Source organism: Falco punctatus (genome assembly GCF_963210335.1).
Source record: "Falco punctatus genome assembly, chromosome: 2".
Lineage (NCBI taxonomy): Eukaryota > Metazoa > Chordata > Aves > Falconiformes > Falconidae > Falco > Falco punctatus.
In genome coordinates, this window is record NC_137581.1 from 100,213,505 (window position 1) to 100,226,531 (window position 13,027).

The 13,027-nt window shown below is 40.5% G+C and overlaps 1 protein-coding gene across 8 annotated transcripts in view; it reads left to right on the plus strand.

The window, feature by feature from the left end:
- Positions 1-4,548, plus strand: part of PRKX (protein kinase cAMP-dependent X-linked catalytic subunit) — a 137,721-nt gene extending 133,173 nt beyond the window's left edge. For all 8 annotated transcript variants that reach the window (XM_080375477.1, XM_080375476.1, XM_080375480.1 and 5 more), the window contains one exon: positions 1-4,548. This exon is cut by the window's left edge. The gene's annotated coding sequence lies outside the window, so the exon portion shown is untranslated.
- Positions 4,549-13,027: the final 8,479 nt, after the last annotated feature.

Genomic DNA, 13,027 nt, shown 5'->3' on the forward strand with positions numbered 1-13,027 from the left:
CCAGGAAGATGTATTGAAATTTAGGCCTAAATTCACAATGCTTTTTCTATACATGATGAGCATAATATAAACTGTCTGAGATAAAGAATATTTGCTTACTCATTATTAACTCTACTCAGTGACATGTTTCTTATTCTAGTCTTATGACTTATTCTTCCCTCCCTTTCTCCCTTCCTACAAAAAGCAATTGTGGTGGGTTGACCCTGGCTGGACACCAGGTGCCCACCAAAGCTGCTTTATTGCTCCTTTCCTTAGGTGGGCAGCAGGGAGAAAATATAACGAAAGGCTCGTGGGTTGAGGTAAGGACAGGGACATCGCTCAGAAATTACCAACATGGCAAACAGACTTGAATTGGGAAGGGAATTTAATTTATTACCAATCAGATCAGAGTAGGGTAATGAGAAATAAAACCAAATCTTAAAACACCTTCCCCCCATCCTTTCGCTCTTCCCAGGCTCAACTTTGCTCCCGATTTCTCTACCTCATTCCCCCCAGCAGTGCAGGGGGACAGGGATGGGGCTGCAGTCAGTCCATCACATGCTGTATCTGCTGCTCCTTTCCCCTCAGGGAACAGCTGCTCACACTCTGCCCTGCTCCAGCCTGGGGTCCCTCCCATGGGAGACAGTTCTCCATGAACTTCACCAACATGAGTCCTTCCCACGGGCTGCAGTTCTTCACAAGCTGCTCCAGAGTGTGTCCCTACCATGTGGTGCTATCCTTCAGGAACAGACTGCTCCAGTGTAAGTCTCCCACAGGATCACAAGCCCTTCCAGCAAACCTGCTTCAGCCTGAGTTCCTTTCTCCATGGTCCACAGACCCTGCTAGGAGTCTGCTCCAGCGTGGGCTTCCCATGGGGTCACAGCCTCCTTCGGGTGCATCCACATGCACCAGCATGGGGTCCTCCCATGGTCTGCCAGTGGGTATCTGCTCCACCATGAACCTCCATGGGCTGCAGGGGCACAGCCTGCCTCACTGTGGGCTTCACCATGAGCTGCAGGTGATGCCAAAATGGCACAGAGTAACTGCTCAGAGACGAATTTTGTCTTTAAGCAGCAAAGGTATTTATTTCATGCAACGTTGGGGAGCTAGCCAATTAGTGCCGGACAAACTAGCTCCAAAGTTTTCAGTGAAAAGTCAGGTATTTTATACAGTTTTCCTGAGAGGTTACACAACATCTTTACATACATACTCATTTGATTTTGACACCTAATCATTCCATTCACAATAGGTGGGATCTAGGTGGAGTAGACCTTTCAATTTTCTTTGTTCAGTGATTTCCTGACTTGATGGTCTCCTTATCTCCTTCAGGTGCCCACCTTCTCTTTTCTAATTATTCAGAGTACATTCAATGGAACCTTTTCTAATTATTCGGAGTACATTCCTTTCTCAACACAGAGCATCACTTGAGCATTGTACCAAACTCATCCTGACTAATCTTTTTTTTTAAGACCTTGTTCTGTTTCACAGGGGAATCTCTGCTTCAAAGTCTGGAGCCCCTCCTGCCCCTCCTTCTGCACTGACCTGGGGGGCTGCAGGGCTGTTCCTCTCACATATTCTCACTCCTTTCTCCAGCTGTAGTTGCTGTTGTGCAGTTTTTCCCCTGCCCCTTGTTAAACACACCATCCCAGAGGCGCTACCACCACCACTGATGGGCTGGGCCTTGGCCAGCAGCGGGTCCATCTCGGAGCTGGCTGGCATTGGCTCTGTGGGACATGGGGGAAGCTTCTGGCAGCTTCTCACAGAAGCCACCCCTGTAGCCCTCACACTACCAAAACCTTGCCACACAAACCCAATACAGCAATATACATTAATGTATTATGAATTTATCACTTCTCTATTCCTACAAACGGTTTCACTGTTCTACTGATGTTGATTACTATGGAGCTTGTGGTAAACAATTTTTACAAAATGTGAAACAGACTGCCCTATCAAAACTATCATGCCTGTGTTTCTGAAATAACCATGACAGAAAGTACTGATGTCTAGCATAATTTGTTTAAGAAATCTTTGTCTGTGGTCATAAATAAATTAAACCAACAGATATTCTCCTCCCCCTTGTGATGTGGTCTAGTAAATGTGAGGGTCAGTGATTTGGGGGCAACGCCTGATCCACCCTTGAGTTACTATACTGAGGGCAGATTTGCCAAAAACTTGCAAGAACCAGCATTTAATATCACATAAGTCTTTAAAGCGGATTGCATATTGGGTATCAGCACTGGTGAGGGAAGATCTATTCCTTTGCTTTCTTCCAAAAGCTGATGTCCATTTCCTTGACTAAAAGCCCTTAAATAGGAGAATGACTTGTCTCAGCTTTTTACAACATTGATGGAAAAGCTGCACACAGAGAGCTGAGAGCTATTGTGCTGCTGTTTTATGATTTATTGCTGTTTGACATTCTTCTGTGACCGGTTAACTTTTGTTTACATTTCTTAGAATCTGACATTATACCAACACATTTCACTCATTTATTATATCAGTATTCCTTCTTCATTCACTTTGGTTATAAAGCTGAAATTAAATCAGTATGGACCTCCCATATGTTTTTTCTTTGACATAATTGCCACATTCTTTTTTTTTTTTTTTTAATTCTTATAATGCTTCTCAATATTTCTCATAACACTCAGCCTTCCTCCTCTTAGGATACTATTCTGGTCTGAACAGATGAGGAGGTAACTATCCCAAATAAATAAAATGTAGTGGTCAACATACTTTGTGGCATACATAAAACTGATGGTTCTGTCTCTGGTTTGAATTCAAGGATGCCAAAGAGGACCTCCTGCATCTCACATGTTTGCCTCTATCACTGAGCTATTTGCTATTGTAAGAACAACTTCAAAGGGGTTTCAAGCAAAAACCCTCAGAGATCCTTGGTCTCATTGAAATGTAGACCATGAGGATATTTTCAGCTCCTCAAAGCTTTCACTACAAAAGAAAATGGTTTACCATCAGGTTCAAATTAATAACTTCTGCTTGCAGGAGTTATTGTTACAACAATAATCATAGTTCTTTTCCCTTTTCTTTCCACTGGTAAGCATGAATCTTCTGGTCTAGATGCAAAAGGAAAAAATTCAGGAGCAGCTGTGTGAAGCCCATTCTAGCAACAGATGGCTTACGGAAGGAATAGGGGCTTAAAAATGGCTGTCTCACTCACTTGAGTCCAAGTGTACTCCCTTGTTATATTTTAATGTTAAAACTTCATTTATCAAAGTCAAATAAAATGTTCAGTCCAGCTATAACAGAAATTCCTGAATTTAAAATTGTCACTAGTGAGGCATTAGGCAGTTCAGAAGCAAGGTGCAGTCATGAAAGCCAGAGCCATCATCTGTTCCTGGCAGACAACAATTTCACCTTTTCTGTCTCTATTGTCACTATCATTGCAATAAGGAAACCTAGTTTTGCCTTCTGGTTTTATGAAAAAATAATTTGTGAGAACAATTGAACTTTTCTGATTCCATGAGGGGCAAAGATCTTCCCAGGTTTTCTGGGAAGCTCAGCAGAGGAGAAGTACTAGTAGTAACAGCTAGATGGAAAAAAGGAAGAGAAAGTATGCGCTAACCATTTTGGTGTGAATATAGTTTAACGTAACTATATGGGTATGTATTATTACTATCTTATGGAAGAGACACTGAAATTTTTTTGTTTATATGTTTATGTAGGAATGATCAGTAAGTCCTGTGGTGTATAGACTGTCTCAGCACCTAGCCCATCAGATATAAAGCTAACAGTTCTTTGATGACCTTTCAACACCAACTGACCAGGACAGAGTGAACTGATTCTGTTGGCTATTCAAAGAAGCAACTAGGAAAAAAACCTCAAAACCTACAACACTCAATTATATTCAGTTTTCAAGGTCTGTGTTCAGAAATGTTTTATTATGTTAAAATATTGTTCTTCTTGCCAAAACTGGAAATTAATTACTATAAAAACACTTTAGAATGAGTAAGATTAATATTTCTTCTTTGGTAAGAATTTCTTCCGAACATACTACATTTTTTACTTGAATAAACAGGGCTTGCATTGATTTAATACACTTGGAGTACAGAAGATGAAAGCAAAATTAGTGTTGTACCTAAACATTATCAAAAGTGCTTTATGCCTTGCAAATTGAGTGCAGGTATAACACCCTTAACTATACTTTTATTACCTTTATTATATCAGGAGTTAGCAGCTTGGGGAAAATTTATACTTTTCTCCATTAACTTCTCAAGTGAAACCAATTCCACTTTCCTAAGAAGACAGACCAATAAAACCCAGCCTTTGTTCTAAGAAAACGTGTATATGAAAAGCTAACATTGGAGTACAAACCATTAGTCCATGGTAAGGTTGCAAAAAAACAGTTCTTCACACCAAAAGATTGCTGCCTGAATTTACATATCCAGAAATAACTGCATCCCATCAGATAGCATTTATAAACAAAATGTGATTGAGAAGCTGATCACTGAGAGGCTGATCACTGAGGAGTCATTCACTATGAACTTGACCCCTGGAAAAAAACAAACAAACAAACAAACAAACAAACAAAAAAAAAAAAAAAAAAAAAAGAACAAACCCAACCCCAAAAAAATCAAACACATTCCTGAGTTACATTTGTTTTTTCCAGGTCTTGGTCTAGGTACACAGTTCACCCCTGCCTCACAACCAGGTGCGGCACAATTAAGAGCTCATACTTCATGCCTTAGATTTTGTAGGAATTAAACCTGTGACTGGTCCATCTAGGAGCCATGGGGCACTCCCAGGAGTTTCCAGTGTCCTGTAACAGACTCAAATATGTACATTTCAAAGCAGACCTTACAGTGTAGTGCCACGGGCAAAAGGAGCCGAAAGCTCAGTCAGTCTTTGCAGAGTTACCATTTAATCATAGTGTTTCATTCCAGCTCCACACTGAGAGTTATAGACTAACAGACTGTGATTTTTTAATCTGCTTCTGAAGTGGGAGAAGCATATTTAAGGTGTCCTCGTTACCATCCAAAACTCTTTTGCATTTATGCCAAGTGAGTAACACAGAGCGTGATCCCCGGACCACTCCATTCCTGACAGAGTTACAGAGGCAAAATCAGTGGTCCACCCTATCACATATGAAAAAAATGCTAAGCCTAAAACCCACTGCCATCTGAGTTCAGAACCTTCCTTTTTTAGTTAGTTCCTCAAAGCTTCTGTACATTGTTATAGTAGTATGTTGTCAAATTAATTACAGTGTAGCCTGGCTGAAGAGAATCCTGAAATCTCTTTCTCTTGCCACCCATCATATCTCGCAATCATTTCATCACGTACACCTCATGAATTATTTCACAACACAGGTCTCCCTCCAGCACTGACCCATTCTGTAATAATATCTATTCTGAGAAATTTCTGATGCCTTCCTATAATTACTACAGTGACTTTTTTCCCCTTTGCCAAAAATTCTTTGGCTCAGTTGCAAGGTTCTTATTAAGAAGAGAGACATGGATAATTTAAAAGAGAAATGGTGTTACAGAACAGGTTCATTTCCATCATGATGTAAAAAAGTAAAAAAATAACCTTTTCACGTAACATTTTTGTGGTTGTAAATGGTCCCAAGACAGTGAAGAGTCAAAACTGAAGCCCCCATTCTAGATACTTACAGTCCATTCCATGTACCAAACATGATTCTTGAATTTTCTATTGAAGAAGGGTGGAAACAGAAAAATACTAACCTCTTGACATTTTTATTATTATCTTGTATCTTCACTATGTGGAAATATGACTTCTTATCAGCTTACTGGAGAACTGGTTTCTGTCAAGGTTATGCATTTTTTGCTTTTTGGGGAAAGATGTTTGGACTTTCAGGAGGTGAGACAGGTTATGGCAGATGCTGTAAGAGATCCAAAAGAGGCAGAAACCACATAGTTAATAATATTTTTATGCCATGAAATTCTTATGTATATCTTCCAGCCCACATTTATTTTCTATGTAATTCCAAATGAATGTTTTTAACATCACTTTCTGGCATGGTGGAGGAAGTAAATCTGTCAATATAAAATGACCACAAATGAAACCAATTTTCCTGTAGAGGACTTATTTGTTTATACTTCTAGTGGGTGTTATATCCCTTCATCTTAAAAGGCACCATTATTTTTTCTGCATCTTTTTGTTTTACTAAAAATCAGAAAAAATATCTGTTTTACTGTCTGCTGATGTGGCACAAATATAGCACTACCAAAGGTTTTTAAGCACTACTTAAGGATTTTTAGCACTACCCGGTGATTTTCAAGATTAAAAACCTTTTCTTCATTGCTTGTGTCGTGGTTTAACCCCAGTGGCAGCTCAGCCCCACCCAGCTGCTCACCCACTCCTCCCTCCACAGTGGGATGGGGAAGAGAATCAGAAGAGTAGAGGTTAGAAAACTCATGGATTGAGCTGAAGACAGTTTAATAGGTAAAGCACAAGCGGTGCACACAAGCAAAGCAAACAAGGAATTCATTCACTGTGACCCATCGGCAGGCAGGTGTTCAGCCACCTCCAGGGAAGCCGGGCTCCAGCACGCATGATAGTTACTTGAGAAGACAAATGCCATAACCCCAGATGTCTTCCCTGCCTCCTTCTTCCCCCAGCTTTATATGATGAGTACAACGTTATATGGCATGGAACATGCCTTTGGTCAGTTGGGGTCAGCTGTCCCAGCTGTGCCCCCTCCCAACTCCTTGTGCACCCCCCCAGCCTCCTCGCTGCTGGGGTGGGCTGAGGAGCAGGAAAGGCCTTGGCGCTGTGCAAGCGCTGCTCAGCCACAACTGAAACATCCCCGTGTTATCAGCACTGTTTCCAGCACAAATCCAAAACACGGCACCATATGAGTTACTATGAAGAAAATTAACTCAATCTCAGCCAAAATCAGTACAGTTTGTTACTATCTTCAGGTTCATTGTCTGTTTCCAGTGCTTCCTGTTTGGCACAATATTGCTTAGTGAAATTCTTCCTTCTAAACAATGAAAAGCCCAACCCAATAGTTCCTGACCCTTTAGTATCAGCCCTCTTGTTTAAACCAAGAAGACTGAACCCAAATGAAAGGATGTGGGAAAGTTAAGAACACTATTCACATTATATGAGAAATAATGCAGACTTGTGTTCTGCAGTGAGGGTTTTATCATATAGGCATACTCATATATAAAGAGACATACTTTTATACAGAAAAGAGATATATGCATATATGGAAGAAGGAATAACAATCTACGTAGTGCTAAAATATATCCTTGGCCCAAGTTATCTCCAACAATGACTCACTGTTAAGATGCAAAATTGCTTCAGCATTCATATGTCTGTTATGTGTCAACTAGTAAGAAAAAGCCTGAAAGATTTAAAATTTCCATTTCCACATTTCTCTTTTGCCCTTCTGTGAAAGCTTTCCTTTCCACCCCCCTTTTTTCCCTTTTCTTTTTTCTTTTTCCTTTTTTTTTTTTTTTCCCTAGTGAAACATTGATTTAGGTCCAGTTTAAATTAGGGGTGGCAAAATAGCTTGCACAGTCAGCAGTTCCAACAGCCAGCCTGCCTGGTGAGTTTTTGCTGAGCTGAAGTATTCTGCTTTTAAAAAAAATCATTTATTGTCAACACATGTGACTGCTTTATTTGTCAGCTATGAGATTCCCTTTTATTGTGTGTTACAAGGTACTAGGTGCTTTTGATGGTCTCTTCAATGCAAATATCAGAATTAAAATAAATTTGTTTCTCAGGTAACTTTAATGACATATAAACTTTTGAACATAAAGTATTAAAAGTGATTCTATTATATACCTCTGGGCTTGCAAATTACCTTAAGACACCATTAAAAAAAATGCATGAGAGGTTTAAAAGATGTCAGAGGAGGCAAAAAGAAGAAAAATATTGGTGTGAGTCTGAAGGAAAATTGAGTCAGAGGCTTTAAAGGGGTAAAACTTCACTGGCTGAATGCAGAGGTTATAAATTAAGTGCTCCCATATGGGAAAGATCTGCCTCAGCTATTCTGTAGGAGTAAAGACAGGCTGCCGCCTCACCTACCACCTTATCTTCCCCACATCGAGCAGAATCTTGGCATCTTTCAGGACATGGAAACAGCAGAAAAATGCAATCAGGTAATCTGTGCTAGTCATTTCATTCAGTGGGTTTAGTTTTCACTTGCCTCACATATTTTCATATTGTAGTCAACCACTCTTTTCTGTAATTATAGATTTTATAGTTTGTATTTACAGGCTAATGAAGAGGAGCGATAAAAGACCTTTAAGCTGATTGAACACCACGCAGAGACTGAAAGTATTCTTCAATGATTATATTGACTGACTTTATGACCCCTTTGTGCTGCCAAAACCTCATAAAAAAGCACATAATGTGAAGTGGAATACATCATTGCACAGGTGTAAATGACTACACAAGATGCAAGGAAAGCAGAATCAAGCCAGTTGTACCTAATAAACACTTCCAGCCCAGGAACTCTTGCAGACTCTTATGTAAATACTTAGCATGTGGTTCTGCTCTAAAAAGTGGCTATAAAATGCATTGTGGGGTTTTATTGTATTTCAGTGATACCATATTAAATTTGCTCAGCTTATATGTAAAAAGCATTTTCTTTAATAGGCACGTTAACAAACTTCATGTAAACATTCAAACTAAATTTTCTTCTAATGCACTGCAAGTTTATCCAGACTCAGCTTTATTTCACTGATACTTTTGCAAGCTTACTGATTTTATTTCATACAGTACCAAAATACTTGCAGTTCCTAAGCGTTGAGTTAAAAGTTTTCAAAAAATACATTCTGAAAAACTGTACACAACGGTAGCATATTGAATTTCTGATGAACCAGATTGATTACAAAATCCAGTCTAAGCTCTCATTCATGCTGAATTCTTCAGTTTTATTCTCTTCAGAGTTTTGCCCAAATATGCAGAAATAAAAGCCAAGCACTTTTATTGTTCATTTAAGATACTATTTCTCATGCAAAATGGCCTTTTTCACTTTTAATACTAGTGTGGGCAAAATAAAAGTTAGTTTTACAGTTAAAAACATATAATGAAGGGCACTTAAGTTCAATTATTCCCCAGAGAAATAAAACTTGCATAATTTAAAATATTAGTAAATTGGGATATAGGATGTTGTCTGAGTCTGGAGACTATGAATAAAATCTGTTCATGGTACTGATGTTGCAGTGGTAGGGACACAGACCAGGTAATCTCACAGGTCATTTCCCCACTTATGTTTTGCATTGGCATTCTCTGCAGTATTGGAAATTTGATTGATTTCCTCATACATGGGTAATCACAGCCTAGGAACTGCAAAGAAAGGAGTGTAATGGCTTAACACACACATTGATTTTGGTTCTCCTTAATTTTGTATTATAAAGCACAATCCTCCCCATTAATCATCTGTAGTTCTTAGAACAGAGCAGCAATCTAGTGCAAGTAAATTTCAGACAAGAAATTCCTAAACTGCCTTTACATACAGGCTATAATCTCTGTAGAGGAAGCAGAGGGGTCTGCCAGCCTCAGATACAGACAGCATTATTATAACCTAGGAAGCGTTTCTAGTATAATTTCTATATCTTTTTTTCCAATATTTTGTGGGGAAGATGCTGTTGCAAATGTTTGACATTACATTAGGCAAATGCCTGCCTGTGGGGTTCAGGGGCTCCTTGGGGGCTGTGGGGGCTCCCCATGGTGGGGCAGGGCAGGGCCCATCCCCCCCCCCCCCCCCCCCCGCCGCCCCCGCCAGGAGCAGCCAGGGGCACCGGGGCAGCCCCGGCATTGGGCACCTCCCTGGGGAGAAAAGAGCAATAGCCTCAGTTTATTCAGTAATGAAGTAAGAACAACTCCAAATGCTCTTCTTAGGATTCACATCCATTTGAGTAAAGAGCAGATTAGGGTCCCATATGTGTAATTTGGGGTGATGTCCTCATTCAGACACTACCTCATTAACACAGAAATAAGGACATGAAACCCAAAATGGGGCTTAGACACTGACTGCAGCACTAACATTGCAATACCTAGATCCTAAGTAGGAAGACAAAATCATGTTACTAGATACACAGGCTCTGTACAGAACAAGTACCTGTAGGAACAGTCGGGTGTCAGAGTGTGTCTTGAATCAATTTGGATGCTGTAGGGAAATTTCCACAAAATCAGCACCCCACCTGCCTCTGGAGAAGAGGAAACCCTTGGGAAAAGAGGATTCTTTCAACTCTGGTCTTCTCCAGGGCCCATGGGTCTTTTCCTCTCTTCCTCTATCATAACCAATTATTTCTAGAAGTTGCTTGAGTGTAACAGAACAAGTATAAGGTCTTCTCGAACCAACACTTTCCCTTTGTCCCAGCTGCCACACTAGAAATGGTCGTCAGGAGGGGGCTGTGAAAGCTGCTGAGCAGCACAGCTGGCCAGGAATCCTTCCTTGGGAGGAGGAGTACAAGGAAAGCCTGTCTCCTTGTCCTGAACTGTTTTACACCAAATGCTCAAGTGATCTTCAGAGCAGGAGAATAAACTCAATTTTCTTCTCCCCAGTGAATTCCCAATTCATTTATTTCAGGTTTTAATCCTTCTTGGGCTCTCCCTCTAACTTCACCAAGCTTACTTTTCTGTCTGCTTTCACAAGAGTGGAATGACGTGTGCCAATAACAAAAGAGAGAAATGAACCCTGTTATCACTAAGTGCTCTGACTATACATCTTTGTACATATCAGGGTGCTGGGATGGATGGCTGCCCCACAAGAGGGAGCCGGGAGCCAAGAGTGGCCACAGGGTTGACAGGGCCATGCTGTCTCCCAACCATCCAGCAGCACCCAGGGATGGAGCAGGGGCAGGGTGAGGATGGTGACCAGGGCTAGACCAGAGCCCTGCAACTGGCCAGCAAGGTCACAGTCATGGGGTAGGTGTGAAGTCCAGCAGGGTGCAGCAGGTGATGGTCAGCAAATACAGGGCTGGGCACAGACTGCAGTGTAGCTCAGGCAAGGACCAAGGCTGAGGATCTGGTCACAAATGCAGTTCCCAAGAAAATGGGAGACATAAAGTTGCCCTAGAGGTACTCCCAGCTCTTGCTGCCCCAGCTCTTTCCCAGTGGTGTGATGCCAGGTTGCCCAGCTGCAATGCAGCAGAACTGGCCTGAGCAGGGGCAGCCCAGCCCTGAGGACAATGTCTTGATAATGACACAGAACTATATTGTAATTTCTCCAGTCTTCTCCATTGGGCAATGACAGACAAGCACACTGCCCCATTCCACGGTATCGAACTGAAAGATGCAGATTGTTGTTTTAGGCTCTCAGCAATGAACCATGAAAAGTAAAATTATTTGGACAGCTATCCAAGGCAAATACCTTGGAAATTACAAACATCTGTCAAAATATACAAGCAAAATACAAACCCATTGTATGAAAATTGTGTCTGTGAGACATAACTCACTGTCTCTAACCAAACCCACACACTATTGAGGCTACATGCTGCTTATTTCTTGCATAAAAAGGGGTTACATTTATTAACACAGGTGAACTCTGTAACCACATTTGTTTTTACTAGCAAATTAGAACATTATTAGGTCTTGATAATATCTCAGTGATGGCATGACTCCTTCCTCTGCCTTTTTAATGTTTGGTTTAAACTAAATACAGCTCACAATGAGTTAATAAGAAATAAGGATTATTCTGATTTGGGTGAGATATGCGCTGTGGGAAGCTACTGTCCTTTGGCGTGCTCTTCTAGCTATTTCTCAGCATCTTACAATTTATGTGGAAATGGCTTCCTTGGAAAGGAATAGGATAATAAAGGAATATTACTTCCGTCTTGGCCAATGTCCACAAGCTTTTGTTCCCTTGTTTTGATACAAATGAACTATTTATTCACTTAAGGCAATACTGTATGTGTAAGAAACATCAGAGCATAAGTCTGTAATTCAGTTACATATTACTGCTACACATAACCATTCACCAGGCTCTGAAGATATCCAAGGAATTCTAAGATTTTTCTGTCCTTCATGAAGTTGTCTACTGTGAGAAGCCCACTGCAGACTGCAAGGACCATTACTACACTGGGAACATCCAGGCAGTCTGGTTCTTGAGCAAGTTCATATTGTCATAGAGTGATCTGGTCGCTCACTGGTTTAAACATCCCTGATTTAAAAAAAAAAAAACAAACTTGGCAATTCTTTGTGAAGTTAAACCAAAATTGTTTCTATAAATTCTAATCCTCAATTGTTCTTTGTCCGGAGTATTGCTCTGTACTTACCTCGCTGTTGTACCTCTAAGCCTCTGCTACTAACAGGATCATGAGCTGGACTTTTGGTGTCACCCAATGTGATGATTCTTATAGAGGGTATTCATAATTTTTATCTTGGTCTGTTTAATGAGGGGTAAAGAAATAGAATAGATGTTGCTCATGGTTAACTTTCCTGTTAACAATCTTTACTACTACTTCTTAAATTGTTTTCTAATGTCAAATGATCTTTAAACTGTAGTTAGAGCTACAAAAAGTCACAGCCTTATTACTTATTTACATCTTTTTGTACCTGGCTCAAAATAAAATCAATTCATTTTAGAATTAAGTATTATCAAGTAATTACAGAAAGCAAGATCATCTGGTGGCTTTTTATGTTAGCCAGAAGTACAATGCTTCCGTGGGCTTCAGTGCTGGCAAGTGTATTGGGCTTTTAAGCAGTGCAGGGGCGATATCTTTTGTTCTTACTAGTGAGGAACTAGAAGTTTTAAGTATCAGGCATTGCCTGCAGAAATTAGTAGCAATTACATGAGATGTTTTTAACAGCATGATAGTGCCTCTGAAAAAATGGGCTCCTAAGTTGGGAAGTAGGTCTTTGAGATTTTTCTGTAAGAGAAGTTAAAAACTATCATCATAAAGTAATTTTTGTGCTGCATCCTTCAGATGCTGAGTGCCTCCTAACCCAGAGAAGAGGGCACTCTGTGCCCCACAAAGCTTGGAGAGTGTTTGGGAAGGCAAGCAGAGAATAGCTCTTTACCCAGCAGCAAGCTTCAAGCCAAAGCAGAGCAAGTCTTGCAAGGAGGTGTTGGTTTTTCCCCAATTGTTGTCATGCCATTTCCTTCTGCTTTCATGGC